The sequence below is a fragment of the Panthera uncia genome, assembly GCF_023721935.1.
Source record: "Panthera uncia isolate 11264 chromosome B3 unlocalized genomic scaffold, Puncia_PCG_1.0 HiC_scaffold_1, whole genome shotgun sequence".
NCBI lineage: Eukaryota > Metazoa > Chordata > Mammalia > Carnivora > Felidae > Panthera > Panthera uncia.
The window spans coordinates 100,172,771-100,187,230 of NW_026057582.1; positions in this window are offsets into that span (position 1 = coordinate 100,172,771).

Sequence of the window (14,460 nt, forward strand, 5' to 3'; positions counted from 1 at the left end):
TACTCAACACGTCTCTGGAGGCAAGTGAAACAAAAGCAAAAATGAACTATTGGGACCTCAACAAGATAAAAAGCTTCTGCACAGTGAAGGACACAATCAACAAAACTAAAAGGCAACTGACGGAATGAGAGAAAGTATTTGCAAATGACATATCAGATAAAGGGTTAGTATCCAAAATCTATAAAGAACTTCTTAAGCTCAACACCCAAAAAACAAATAATCCAGTGAAGAAATGGGCAAAAGATATGAATAGACACTTCTCCAAAGAAGACATCCAGATGGCCAACCGACACATGAAAAAATGCTCAACATCAATCCTCATCAGGGAAATACAAATCAAAACCACAATGAGATACCACCTCACACCTGTCAAGATGGCTAACATTAACAACTCAGGCTGTGGGCAAGGATACAGAGAAAGAGGATTTCTTTTGCACTGCTGATGGGAATGCAAAGTGGTGCAGCCACTCTGGAAAACAGTGTAGAGGTTCCTCAAAAAATTAAAAATAGAATTACCCTACGACCCAGCAATTGCACTACTAGGCATTTATCCACGGATACAGGTGTGCTGTTTTGAAGGGACACATGCACCCCCATGTTTATAGCAGCACTACCAACAATAGCCAAGGTATGGCAAGAGCCCAAATGTCCATCGATGGATGAATGGATAAAGAAAATGTGGTATATATATATATATATATATATATATCTTTATCTATACATACACACACACACACACACACACACAATGCAGTATTACTGGGCAATCAAACAGAATGAAATCTGCCATTTGCAACTATGTGTATGGAACTGAAGGGTATTATGCTAAGTGAAATTAGTCAGTCAGAGAAAGGCAAAAATAATATGCCTTCACTCATATGAGAACTTTAAGATACAAAACAGATGACCGTAAGGGAAGGTAAGCAAGAAGAATGTAAAAACAAGGAGGGAGACAAAACATAAAAGACTCTTAAATATGGAGAACAAACAGTGGGTTACTGGAGGTTTGTGGGAGGGGGGATCAGCTAAATGGGTAAGGGGCATTAAGGAATCTACTCCTGAAATCATTGTTGCACTATGCTAAGTTGAATGTAAATTTTAAAAATAAATTAAATTTAAAAAACTTCTTTATAAAAAAAATAAAGAGTCTTCCTTCTTTGTTAGTTTATTTCGTTAAATTCCTTTTTTTTTTATTTTTTAATATATGAAATTTACTGTCAAATTGGTTTCCATACAACACCCAGCGCTCATCCCAAAAGGTGTCCTCCTCAGTACCCATCACCCACCCTGCCCTCCCTCCCACCCCCCATCAACCCTCAGTTTGTTCTCAGTTTTTAACAGTCTCTTATGCTTTGGCTCTCTCCCACTCTAACCTCTTTTTTTTTTTTTTCCTTCCCCTCCCCCATGGGTTTCTGTTACGTTTCTCAGGATCCACATAAGAGTGAAACCATATGGTATCTGTCTTTCTCTGTATGGCTTATTTCACTTAGCATCACACTCTCCAGTTCCATCCACGTTGCTACAAAAGGCCATATTTCATTTTTTCTCATTGCCACGTAGTATTCCATTGTGTATATAAACCACAATTTCTTTATCCATTCATCAGTTGATGGACATTTAGGCTCTTTCCATAATTTGGCTATTGTTGAGAGTGCTGCTATAAACATTGGGGTACAAATTCCACATATGAGTGAAATCATACGGCATTTGTCTTTTCTGACTTATTTCACTTAGCATTCTATTCTATTCTATGTATATCTTCTTTATCCATTCATCTATGGATAGACACTTGGGTTGCTTCCATATCTTGGCTATTGTAAATAATGTGCAATGAACATAGGGGTTTATATATCTTTTCAAATTAGTGTTTTCATTTTTTTGGATAAATGCCCAGTAGTGGAATTTGCTGGATCATATGGTATTTTAGTTTTTAATTTTTATTTTTAATTTTTTTAACATTTATTTATTTTTGAGACAGAGAGAGACAGAGCATGAACAGGGGAGGGTCAGAGAGAGAGGGAGACACAGAATCTGAAACAGGCTACAGGCTCCAGGCTCCAGACTGTCAGCACAGAGCCCGACACAGGGCTCGAACCCACGGACCACGAGATCATGACCCAAGCCGAAGTTGGACGCCCAACTGACTGAGCCACCCAGGTGCCCCTTTATTTTTAATTTTTGAAGAAACTCCATACTGTTTTCCACAGTGGCTGCACCAAAATGCATTCTCACCAACAGTGCAGAAGTGTTTCCTTTTCTCCACATCCTAACACTTGTTATTTGTTGTGTTATTTTAGCCATTCTGACAGTAAAGTGATATATCATTGCAGTGTGATGTTGAGCATCTTTTCTGATGATGATGAGTGATGTTGAACATCTTTTCATGTGTCTATCATGAATAGATGTTGTACTTTGTCGAATGCATTTTTTGCGGCTAATAAGATTATCATACTTTTTTTTATCCTTACTCTTATTAATGTTATGTATTGCATTGATTGATTTGCAAATATCGAACCACCCTTACATCCCAGGAATAAATCTCACTTGATCATGATGGAATGATCTTTTTCACTGTATTGTTGGATTCAGTTTGCTAACATTTTGTTGAGGGTTTTTGCATCTATGTCCATCAGAGATACTGGCCTGTAGTTTTCTTTTTTTTTAGTAGTGTCTTTATCTGGTTTTGGTATCAGGATAAGGCTGACAGAACAAATTTGGTAGCTTTCTTTCTTCCTCTGTTTTTTTATGAATAGTTTGAGAAGAACAGGTATTAATGCTTTTTTAAATGTTTGCTAGAATTCACCTGTGATGCCATTTGGACCCAGACTTTTGCTTGTTGGGGGTTTTTGATTAGTGATTCAATTTCATTTCTAGTAATCAGTCTGTTCAAATATTCTATTTTTCCTGATTTAGTTTTGTAAGGTTATAAATTTTTTAAAATGTATACATTTTTTCCAAGCTGTCCAACTTGCAGATATATCACTTTTCATAATATTCTCTTACAATCCTTTGTATTTCTAGGGTGTCAGTTATTATTTCTCCTCCTTCATTTCCATTCTTTTTAATCCAAGTCCTCTCTCTTCTTTTTAAAATTATCTGGTGAAAGATTTACCAATTTTCTTTATGTTTTCAAAACCAGCTCCTGGTTTCATTCATCTGTTCTATTATTTTTTTAATCTCTGTTTCCTTTATTTCTGCTCCAATCTTTACAATTTCCTTCCTTCTACTGGCTTTGGGCTTTGTTGTTCTTCCTTTTCTAGAGCCTGTGGGTGTAAAGTTAGATTGTTTGAGATTTTTCTTGCTTCTTCAGTTAGGTCTGTATTGCTATAATCTTCCTTCTAACAGTTTTTGTTAATCCCAAAGACTGTGGACCATTAGGTTTTCATTTTAATTTGTCTCTGTGTATTTTTATTTCCTCTTTGATTTCCTGAGTGACCCACTGTTTATTAATTTTATTTTTTTATTAAACACTGTATTTTAGTGTATACCATATAATTTTACAATATGTAAGCAAATTTTTATTTTTGCCATTTTATGTAATTCATCCTGTTTTTAAAGAAATCCATGTTGGGTGCATAAATATTTACAATTTTTATATCCTCTTGTTGGACTGTTCCCTTTACCATTACATACTGTCCATCTTTGTCTCGTTACAATCTTTATTTTAGAGTCTATTTTGTCCAATGTAAGTATTGCTACCCCAGCTCTCTTTTTGCTTCAACTTGCATGGTATATGTTTTTCCATCCTTTTACTTCCAGTCTGTCTTTAGTCTGAATGTGTCTCTTGTAGGCAGCATATAGATGAGTCTTGCGTTTTTATCCATTCAGTTATCCTATGTCTTTTGACTGGGACATTAGTCCATTTACACACAAAGTAATTACTGATAGGTATGTACTTATTGCCATTTTGTTACTTTTTTATGGTTGCTTTTGTAGTTCCTCTCTGTCCCTTTCTTTTCCTCCTCTCTTCCCATGTGGTTTGTATCTTTCTTTAGTGATATGCTTACATTCCTTTCTCTTTATTTTTTGCATATCTATTAGAGGTTTTTAACTTGTGGTTACCATTAGGTTCATATATAACAACTTATGCGTATAGCAATCTATATTAACTTGACGGTTACTTAAATTTGAACCCATTCTAAAAGCACTAAATTTTTACTTCACTCCCTGCCTCCATGTGTTAGGTATATATGATGTCTTAATTTACATCCTTTTATCTCATGAATCCTTGTCTAATTTTTATAGATTATATTTAGTTTTACTGCTTTTGTGCTTCTTTCTTTTCTTACTCCTGCTTATGGTCTTTCCTTCCACTCAAAGAGCTCTCTTTAACATTTCCTTTAAGGTTCATTTAGTGGTGATCGACTCCTTTAACTTTCATCTGGGAAACTCTTTATCTCTCCTATTCTGAATGGTAGCCTTGTTGGATACAATATTCTTGGTTGCAAGTTTTTTCCTTCCAGTTCTTTGAATGTATCATGCTACTCCTTTCTGGCCTGGAAAGTTTGTGCTGAAAAACCAGCTAAGAGCCTTATGGAATTTCCTTTGTAACTGTTTTCTTTTCTCTTGCTGCTTTTAAAATTCCCTATCACTAATTTTTGCCATTTTAATTACTATGTGTCTTAGAATGGCCCTCCTTGGGTTGGTTTTGTCAGGAACTCTCTGTGCCTCCTGGATCTGGATTTCTGTTTTCTTCCCCAGATTTGATAAGTTTTCAGCTATTATTTCTTCAAATAAATATTCTTCTTCCTTTTCTTTCTCTTCTCCTTCAGGGATCCCTGTAATGCAAATGTTATTATGCTTATGGTATCATTGAGTCCCCTTAACCTGTTGTCTTTTTTTATTATTCCTTTTTTCTTTTTGGTGTTCAGTTTGGTGGGTTTCCATTACCCTGTCTTCCAAGTCAGTGATCCATTTTTCTGCCTCCTCTGATCTGATTCCCTCAAATGTGTTTTTAATTTCCACTATTAAGTTCTTCATCTCTTGTTGGTTCTTTTTTATATTTTCTATCTCTTTGTTGAAGGTCTCACTGAGATTCTCCACTCTTTTCTCAAGTCCAGTTAGCATCTTTATGACCATTACTTCCAATTCTTTATCAGGCATACTGCTTATATATGTTTCATTTAGCTCTCTTGCTGCGGTTCTGTCCTAGTCTTTCATTTGGGACATATTCCCCTGTCTCCTCATTTTGTTTAACTCTCTGTTCTTTTCTATATATTAGGAAAGTTGGCTACAACTCCTTATCTTGAAAGTAGCAGCCTTATGAAGAAGAGGTCCTGTGGTGCCCTGTAGCACAATGTCCCCTGTTCATGAGAACCAGGTGCTTCAGAAATGTCTCCTATATGAGCTGCATGTACCCTGCTGCTGTGGCTGAGCCACATTTACCTCCAGTTCAGTTTGCTGCAGTGGTCCACTTTGCCTGCTGTGGGTAGCGTTTGGTCTCTATGCTGTTAAAGTGCCAGTCTGGAGCTGCTGTGGGCTTGGAGTTGGGCAGTGTCAGCAGTCAAACCAGATGCCTGCCCTCAGTCTGTCTGCAGAGGCTGCAAATGCACTGACTGACAGGGCACTCTCCACACTGCCAATTTATAGGGTTCAGCAGCTAGGGCTACAGATAAATGGGTGTGTGTGGTTATCTTCCCCTCTCCACAGGGCAGGAGTCACTTTGGAGTGGCGCCAGCCACTGCTGAGGCTGCTTATAGAATGACATGTGACAGGAGCCACTCAGAAGGGATGCCTGCTGAAGAGGGCAGGTTGGATGGGACCGATCTGCAGAATGTGAGGACGGGGCATGTGGTGTTAGCAAGGTAGGTGGAGAATGTTCACTGATTCCCACAAGTGTCCTGCTATCTAGGGTAGGCTAGGATAGGGGAGTGTGGAGAAAATGGCACCCACAGGCCCTTGTGTCCTTGGAGAATTCTCCTAAAGATCCCTGTTCCTCCAACACACATTCTGAGATTAGTAAATAAATCTCATTCATGTACACCCCAGGCATTTTCAAACTGCTCCTTCTATGCTGTATCTTGGTGGAGTTACTTGTCATGCTAGCTGTTTGAGTGCAGGGACTCGGTTTCCTATCACCCTCCAGCTCTCCCAGAGCTAAGCCTGTTGATTTTTAAAATACCCAGAGTTAAGCCCCACTGATTGTAAAAAAAAAAAAAAAAAAAAAAAAAAAAAAAAATCACAGTTAAGCACTACTGGTTTTCAAAGCCAAATATTATGGGGATTCACCTTCTCACCATAGGTCCCCTGTGTATGCTAGTGAGGGGTCTGCTCCTCTCCCTTCCTGGTGAGTATGGTGTCCTTCCAATTTGTGATTAGTTTCCCAGGACCTTGGTCCCTGGCTGATGGCATCTCCACCCATTCTATCCTTTTTGATGTGGCCTCCTCTCTATGATTAACTGTAGAAAGTCTGTTCTGCCAGTCTTTGGGTCATTTTCTGAGTTGGATATGCTGATCTGGCTGTTACCTAGATGTGCCCCTGGAATGAGGTGGACTTAAGATTCTCATACACTGCCATTTTCCCAGAAGTCCTCCCCTGCTCTTTTTTGGTACTAATAAGCATAAGAAATCTTCAGAAGAGAGAGGGAAAAGTAACCATTATGAAATACAAAACATACTGTTCTCCATAACAAAGGCCTGCCCTCAAGAAAAATTACTTTACCAGACAACTTGAGCCCCCTCTATCCTTTCTGTTTCACACCAGGGGAGGAAATACAAAGCTAAAAAACAATTCTGAAAGGAATCAGGCGCAAAACCCCTCAAATTTAATCATAAGGTTATAGACTGCTTCCCCTCCCCAATACTGACCATCCCATCAAAAAGGCTCTAGTACGACAGTGGATTACAACTGAGAGCAGCAAGACACCAACTCTATTTAAAAAGGAATTACTAGGGAAACCCAAAGATAATAAGGGAGACAGAAACAAGGACAGGAGAGGAAATTGAAGCCTAACACCTACATCTACAGTAAACATTAAACACAACCTAACTCCTAATTAGATAAACATAAAACCTCACCCTAAAAGCCTGTTTACCTCAGTTCCTTTTAATCAATACATCGTGTCCAGCTTTCTTTTTTTTTTTTTTTTTTTTTAATTTTTTTTTTCAACATTTTTTATTTATTTTTGGGACAGAGAGAGACAGAGCATGAACGGGGGAGGGGCAGAGAGAGAGGGAGACACAGAATCGGAAACAGGCTCCAGGCTCCGAGCCATCAGCCCAGAGCCTGACGCGGGGCTCGAACTCACGGACCGCGAGATCGTGACCTGGCTGAAGTCGGACGCTTAACCGACTGCGCCACCCAGGCGCCCCATGTGTCCAGCTTTCAACAAAGAATTACAACGCAGGTTAAAAGGCCAGAATACACAGAGTCTGAAGAGACAAAGCAAGTATCAGAACCATATTCAGCTTTGACATTTATATTGGAATTACCAGGTAGAGAATTTAAAATAATTAAGATTAATATATTTATCCCTGAATAATACAGATGCAAAATCCTCAACAAAATATATTAAACCAAATTCAACACTACAGTAAAAAAATTCACACACCACAATAAATTGGGATTTACTCCAGGGATGCAAGGACAGTTCATCACCTGCACATATATGTGATGCAGCACATTGACAAAATGAAGGACAAAAATCATATGATCATTCAATAGATAGAGAAAAGCATGACCAATTTCAACATCCATTCATGACAAAAAGTCTCAACAAATTAGGTATAAAGGGAATGTACCTTAATATAATACAGGCCATATATGACATGCCCACAGGTAACATCCTACTCAATGATGAAAAGGTGAAAACTTTTCCTGTAAGATCAGGAACAAGACAAGGATGTCCACCCTCACTACTTTTATTCAACCTAGTATTGGAAATCCCCACCAGAACAATTCTATAAGAAAAAGGAAGAAAAAAGAAAAAAAGAAAAGGCATCCAAGTCAGAAAGGAAATAATAAAACAGTCTCAATTTGCAGATGATATGTTTACATATATAGAAAACCCTAAAGATGCCACTAAAAAACTGCTAGAATAAATGAATTCAGTAAAGTTGCAGGACACAAAATCAATATAAATCAGTTGCATTTCTACACTAACAGTATCCTATTAGAGAAAATAAGAAAACAACCCCATGTACAATTGCATCAAAAAGAATAAATTAAAATACTTAGAAATAAATTTAACCATGGAGGGGAAAGATCTGTACACTGAAAACTATATGACATTGATGAAAGAAATTGAAGACAAAAACAAATGGAAAGATATTCCATGCTCATGGATCATGATTATTTAACAATAGTTAATATTGTTAAAATGCCCACACTACTCAAAGCAATCTATAGATTGAATGCAATCTCTAACAAAATTCCAATGGGGTATTTTTCACAGAAATAAAATAAGCAATCCTAAAATTTGTGTGGAGCCAAAAAAAAAAAAAAAATCCGAAGAGTCAAAGCAATCTTGGAGAAAAAGAACAAAGCTGGAGGCCATAAAAAGGAATAAAACACTGATAACATGCATATACATACATACATGCACAACCTCCAATCACTATACTAACTGGAATCAGTGAGATGCAAAGAACTACATAATATATGATTCCATGTATTTAAAAATTCCAGAAAAGAAAAACCTCAGAACCAGAAAGCAGATCAGTGGTTGCCTAGTGCTGAAGGTGAGAGGGGTAAAATTGAGGACTGGTTGCAAATGGGCACAAGGGTACTTTCTGGGGTAATGAAAATGTTCTAAACCTGGATTGTGGTGGTAACTGCATAACTGTTTAAATTCACTATAATCACTGAACTGCACACTTAAACAGGTGAATTTTATGTATGTAAATTATACCCCCCCCCCCCCCCCCCGCCAATAAAGCTGTTTAGAAATGTTTGAAGAGTTTTCTGGTGGAAAAAAGAATATAATCCTTCCATGCTTTTCAAATAGAATGAAATTTCAGAGACAATAATTCTAGGGAGTTAGAATTTTAGCCAATATGAGGAAGTACATACACTGATAATCAGAGTTATCCAATAAGAATACTCTGGATTTCTAAAGCAAGCACAATGGTACTGTTGGTTGGACAACCCAACAGACATTCCTGATATCTTCTTCTTTATCTATGTAACTAATGTAGGGTTTGCAAAATGACCTGCTGGATACTCTGTTATTTACAGTTAAATGAATCCCAATGGATAAACCTACCTTTCAAAAGAAGGAGTCCTAAAATGGTGAAAAAGTTTCTGCCAGAGAAGGTGTGAAACACTCCTATTGGAAAGAGAGAACAATATAATTTGTTGGTTAAATTAAAAAAAATAATCACAGTTTTTGGAAAATATGTGCATTATGTATGTTCTTTGAATTAAATAAAATCAGTGATCACTGTGGGTGTATATATACAATATATACATTTCACAAAGCAGGGAATACTCTTTGCTTTATGCCATTTCAGCTTACACACACACACACACACACACACACACACACACACACCTTTTGTTCCCTGGAGAACCATGAAAAAATCAAAGTAGGAGATTACTTTTACTAGAAGATAAGAAGTACACAAAAGTGTTAATATTTGGTCTCTGCCCTCAAGGTACTGGAAAGATAATCTGTGCAGAGGCAGGTAAACACACCTAAAGTAATTAGCAGGTATTAGACACTGTTCAATTAAACCATAAATTGTAGCATATAAATACAGTTAAATCCTGTAGAAGCCAACCCATTGCTGGCTTTACAAAACACCATGATTAAAAAAATCCTGCCTGATGGAGAAAACAAGCAAGTGACTGAGTGTCAACACCCAAAACACAGTTATTTTGGTAGATGTTAAGTGGTCCTCTGAAGGCTACTGACACCAACATGCTATTAGATAAATACCCATCAGATGATTTCATTTGAACAAGAGAAGTTAGTGCTTTAGAAAGAAGACATTTAAAACAGGCTCCCCAAGATCATTTCTAGATATGTAAATTCCATAGTGGATTATTTCTTAAATTTCACTCTTCTCTGGTGTCTTTATGTGAGATATTAAGGAGGAAGATTTGAGAGATAAACACAATTTAAGTACTGCTATAATGACAGTATCACAATTGGATTTTTTTTCCTTTACGTTTTTCTATCTGCAGTCTTCCCTTCCGTTACTCTGGAATTTTTTAGAATGGCATAATCACAAAGACCTGTGTTATCCAATACTGTATGGAAAAGCTCCAAGCTAAGGAAATTTTTGAAGTACTATAAGCAGGATTAAAGCCCTTTAACATATGCATGGGTATAGTTAACAAATGATCTACTCTATGACAATACCAAGTGATAGAAAGCTTGTAAAGCAACTACAATTTTCCTATAGATCTGTGTGATATGAGTGCTTTATGCATGATCCTTTACTAAAAGGTTTTATCTTTTTTTAAAAAACAAACAAAACCCCCCAAAAAAAAAAGATCTACTATAAATATTTTCTCATTTGAAGTGGACATTAGTAATCAATAAGTGTAATTTGAGTTGGTTTCCTAGGAGTTCTGTGTCACCCACTCTCTAATCCTCTCCCTACCCATTAATGAATTTGATTTCAAGATGTTTGAAGAGACAGTAGGTACATGGACTCCAGGAGTTAATTTGTTCTCTTGCAAAGTTGGCTTTTGGGATTGACTGTAAGCTTTGTTCCTTTAACACCATGTTCACACAACTGAGAGCTGATAGGACTCATACTCCAAGTAATAAATGAGTTGCTGAGAGTTCATGTACAGCAAACCTTTATCATGGCAGATTTGGCATCTAAATTTGAAGACAACTCTTACCTTACTGATAGAGAATGCTTTTAAGGTGGAACCCCCTAGAAATGGGGTTAAAAACAGCCCAAGTAAAATGCTTCTCTTTGTTCACGAATAATCATCCACGTACTAGCTATTTGACATAAAAAATAATAAAAATTCATCTCCATTGTCTTCTTTGTTCAACTTCTAATTAGCACACACTGTCTGACCTCACTATTCCCCATACCCAAATCTAACTTTTTAGCAAATATTTGGTGCCCTTTGCAAAGGAACACTGCCCAAATGCCTGGAGGTACTTAAAGAACTAAAGCTAGAGGCACTATCAATAGATTTTTTTTTTTTTACTGTAGAGCAAATATACTGCATGCACTATTAAATAGTGTTTAAAACCTGATACTTTCTCTGATTCACTTCTTAAAGTTGTTCTCTTTTTAAACTGCTCAGCTTGATTTTCATCCTAACAGAGCTCTGTTTTACATTCACCTTTTAAGGTATTTCTTCAAAAGCTGTTTTATTGCCATTATTGCTTTAAACTGGTTTTATTTATTTAAAGAAAAAATTTTAATGTTTATTTTTGAGAGACAGAGAGTGCAGGGGAGGGGCAGAGAGAGAGACACACACAGACTCTGAAGCAGGCTCCCGGCACAGAGCCCAACATGGGGCTCGAACTCATGAACCGCGAGATCAAGTTGAGCTCAGATCAACTGAGCCTAAGTTGGACAGTTAACCAACCAAGCTACCAAGGTGCCCCAAACTGGTTTTATAATTATGCTATACATTCCTTCCACAATGAACTTTCTTGCCTTCAAAACATGTATATCAGAATTTAAATGTTGGTCACCATGGCATTTATAGATTTACTTGCCTCTACTACTGAACATCAACTCAGATAACACTTTACATATATTTCACGCACAGAGAAATAGCATAACAACGTCAGTGAATGGCACTAATATCCTAAAATCAAAATGACCCAAGAAATGAAGAGAGGTTTTTGGTTTTGTTTGCTTGTTTATTTTGCTTTATGTTAGAACCACAAATTTAACTTAATGATTTGGAAGTGGAGAGAAAATATAGCTTCTTTATTTCATCTATAGCTGATATTTTATAAGCTCCCATCCACTACTTAGTGAGGAAAAAAACAGCTAAATGTGTAACTGAGTTCAAAGCTAAGTCTGATGCGATTGTTTATTCAGCCTTTTTAGAAAATGTTCAATCTGTCAGCCATTCCTTCTTGCTATTTCTCTAAGACACAATCTGGCTGTCTGGAGAGAGTGCTGTCATACACATCCTCATGAACTTCAGAGAAAGAGACCCCTTGGGCATGTGCTGGCTGGCACTCTGGCTCTCCAGGATAAATAATGTCCCCCTGTTGGGTGTCCTGCCAGCCTCAATGCTGGAATTTGCAGTTGGTGAATTGTTGGCCTGTTTTCTTGGCTTGGCCAGTACTTTCCATGATGCAGCCCCAATGACAAAGGTACACTGCCCTTCTAGGGTGAGCCTCTGAGGCAGGCCCCCAGCCACTTCTCTTTGTCATGCTAGTTGCCGAAGTTTATTTGATGGTGCTGCACCTCCAGTTAGTGTGGCAAAACCTGTGCAGTGACCTCATCCCAGAGTCCAGAAGGGGACTTAGGTGGGAGAGAGAAGGGAAGTTGGAAAAGCTCCTTTGGCTTCAATTACATCCATTTACAAAACATGTGAGTGCAAATGTTCTGGTTCTTGATATTCTGGATGCCTCAGCAACCACACTCCTGGCTCCATACTTTAACTTCTATCATTTCCACATTGTTCTAGCCTGACTCCAAGCACACACTCCAAGATACAGTTTCTAGTATTTGCCTTTGAACACCTCTCCCTTCACCAGAAAAACCTCAGGTAAGAGGACCTGGAAATACACCTAACAGACAGATATAAAATAGAATCTCAATGATCTGTAATTAGCAAAGACTTCACTACACAATTTAAGAAGAATTTCCACCTCTGACATTTTTCTCATATACGGCAACTCACCGGCAGCTACTTGTATCACCCAATAAGACATAAGACTTAGGAGACAATGTAAGAAACAGAAAATAATTATTTGTAAGTAGTATATTATTCTTTTATAAGTGAAGGTTATCTAATGTGCTTGAAAATATGTAAAAACGGTTTCATTCATTCATATAGTGTACAATGAAACAACATTTGTTTGCCATCTTTATTGCCAGAGAAGGCAAGTTTGTTCACTTCAAAGGAAACTAGAGATAAATCCTAACTTACCCAGTTTTAATCATATTATGAATGACTAAAGCAAAATTCATGAAGTCTTCCATATTACAAATTACCAATTACAAATCAATGTACAATTTTTAAACTCAAGTTAAAGTGAAAACGTATACAATACATTGTTTAATATAGAATGCTGAAAAAAATAGTTGGAGGAGTGATTTTTTAAAATCATGTAATTTTGTAGAACTCGAGACATAGCTCTTGATGCACAATGCTTGGGCTAGGTTAGTAGTTCTTACCCTAGCAAATTCCTGTCTAGCTTCTCCAAAGTGAAGGCCTTATCCTACAATGAAAAAAAGAAAAGACCTTTTGTCCAGAATATCCTCAACCCCAGTTAGTTTTTAGTATGTGCTGCTGTAACACCTTAAAGCATCTTAGCAACAATCTAAAGAAGCATCAGCCAGCAAAACCATTGTATCAAGTAGCTTTGGGAAATGCAGTCCATCCATTTGTCTCAAACTCTAGCAGAAAATGAGGCAGGCACATTTATTATCTGGCCTTTAAGAATGGATCCACTCTAGGATAAGACCAAGGTTCATACCTTTCTCAGGGAGCCAGCATGAAAATTCTACAGAGTACTTCACAAAAAGAGCGAACTAAATTCATCAGCAAAATATAGGAAATTTTCAATTAACCAAATTGCTTTGGGAATAGGTTGTCCTTAAATGTCTAAGACTGCAGGATTAAATAAATTATGGTGCATATATACAATGCGCTACACAGAAGTCATTAAAAATCATGTTCCAGAATGTTAATTGACAATGAAAGTGCTGTTATATAAAATATTATACGAAAAGCAGGTCATAAAAAAGTAGGATCAATGTTTGTGTTTTGTAAAAATAAATATACAAACTAGGGTTCCCTGGTGGCTCCATCGATTAAGCGCCTGACTCCTGATTTTGGTTCAGGTCATGATCTTGTGGTTAATGAGTTTGAGCCCAACATCGGGCTCAACACTGACAGCACACAGCCTGCTTGGAATTCTCTCTCTCCCTCTCTCTTTGCCCCTCCCCCTCTCACATGTGTGCATACACACATGCACTCTCAAAAGAAATAAATTTTAATTAAAATAAATATTCATACTAAAAAAGAGATCAAAATGTTAACAAAGATTATTTTACAAGGCTTTTTATTTTCTTTACCTTTTTCAGAATTTTTTAAATTTTGTACATATACTATTTTGATCCAAGAAAATATGATAGAAAAATCAACTAATTAAACTACATTTTTTGGTTAACTAAAAAGTAAGCAAAGCAATTTGGGATTAAGTATTTTAGTCCATCTCTTGCTTACTAGTCAACACAAACCCAATGGTCTGATGATTTTCAGTGTAATCAGTCAGCCTATCAATTTGGCAAGACACCCTTAGCATGTTTTTAATGTGATGTCCAAAAGAGTTAAGACAAGTTTTTCTTTCATTC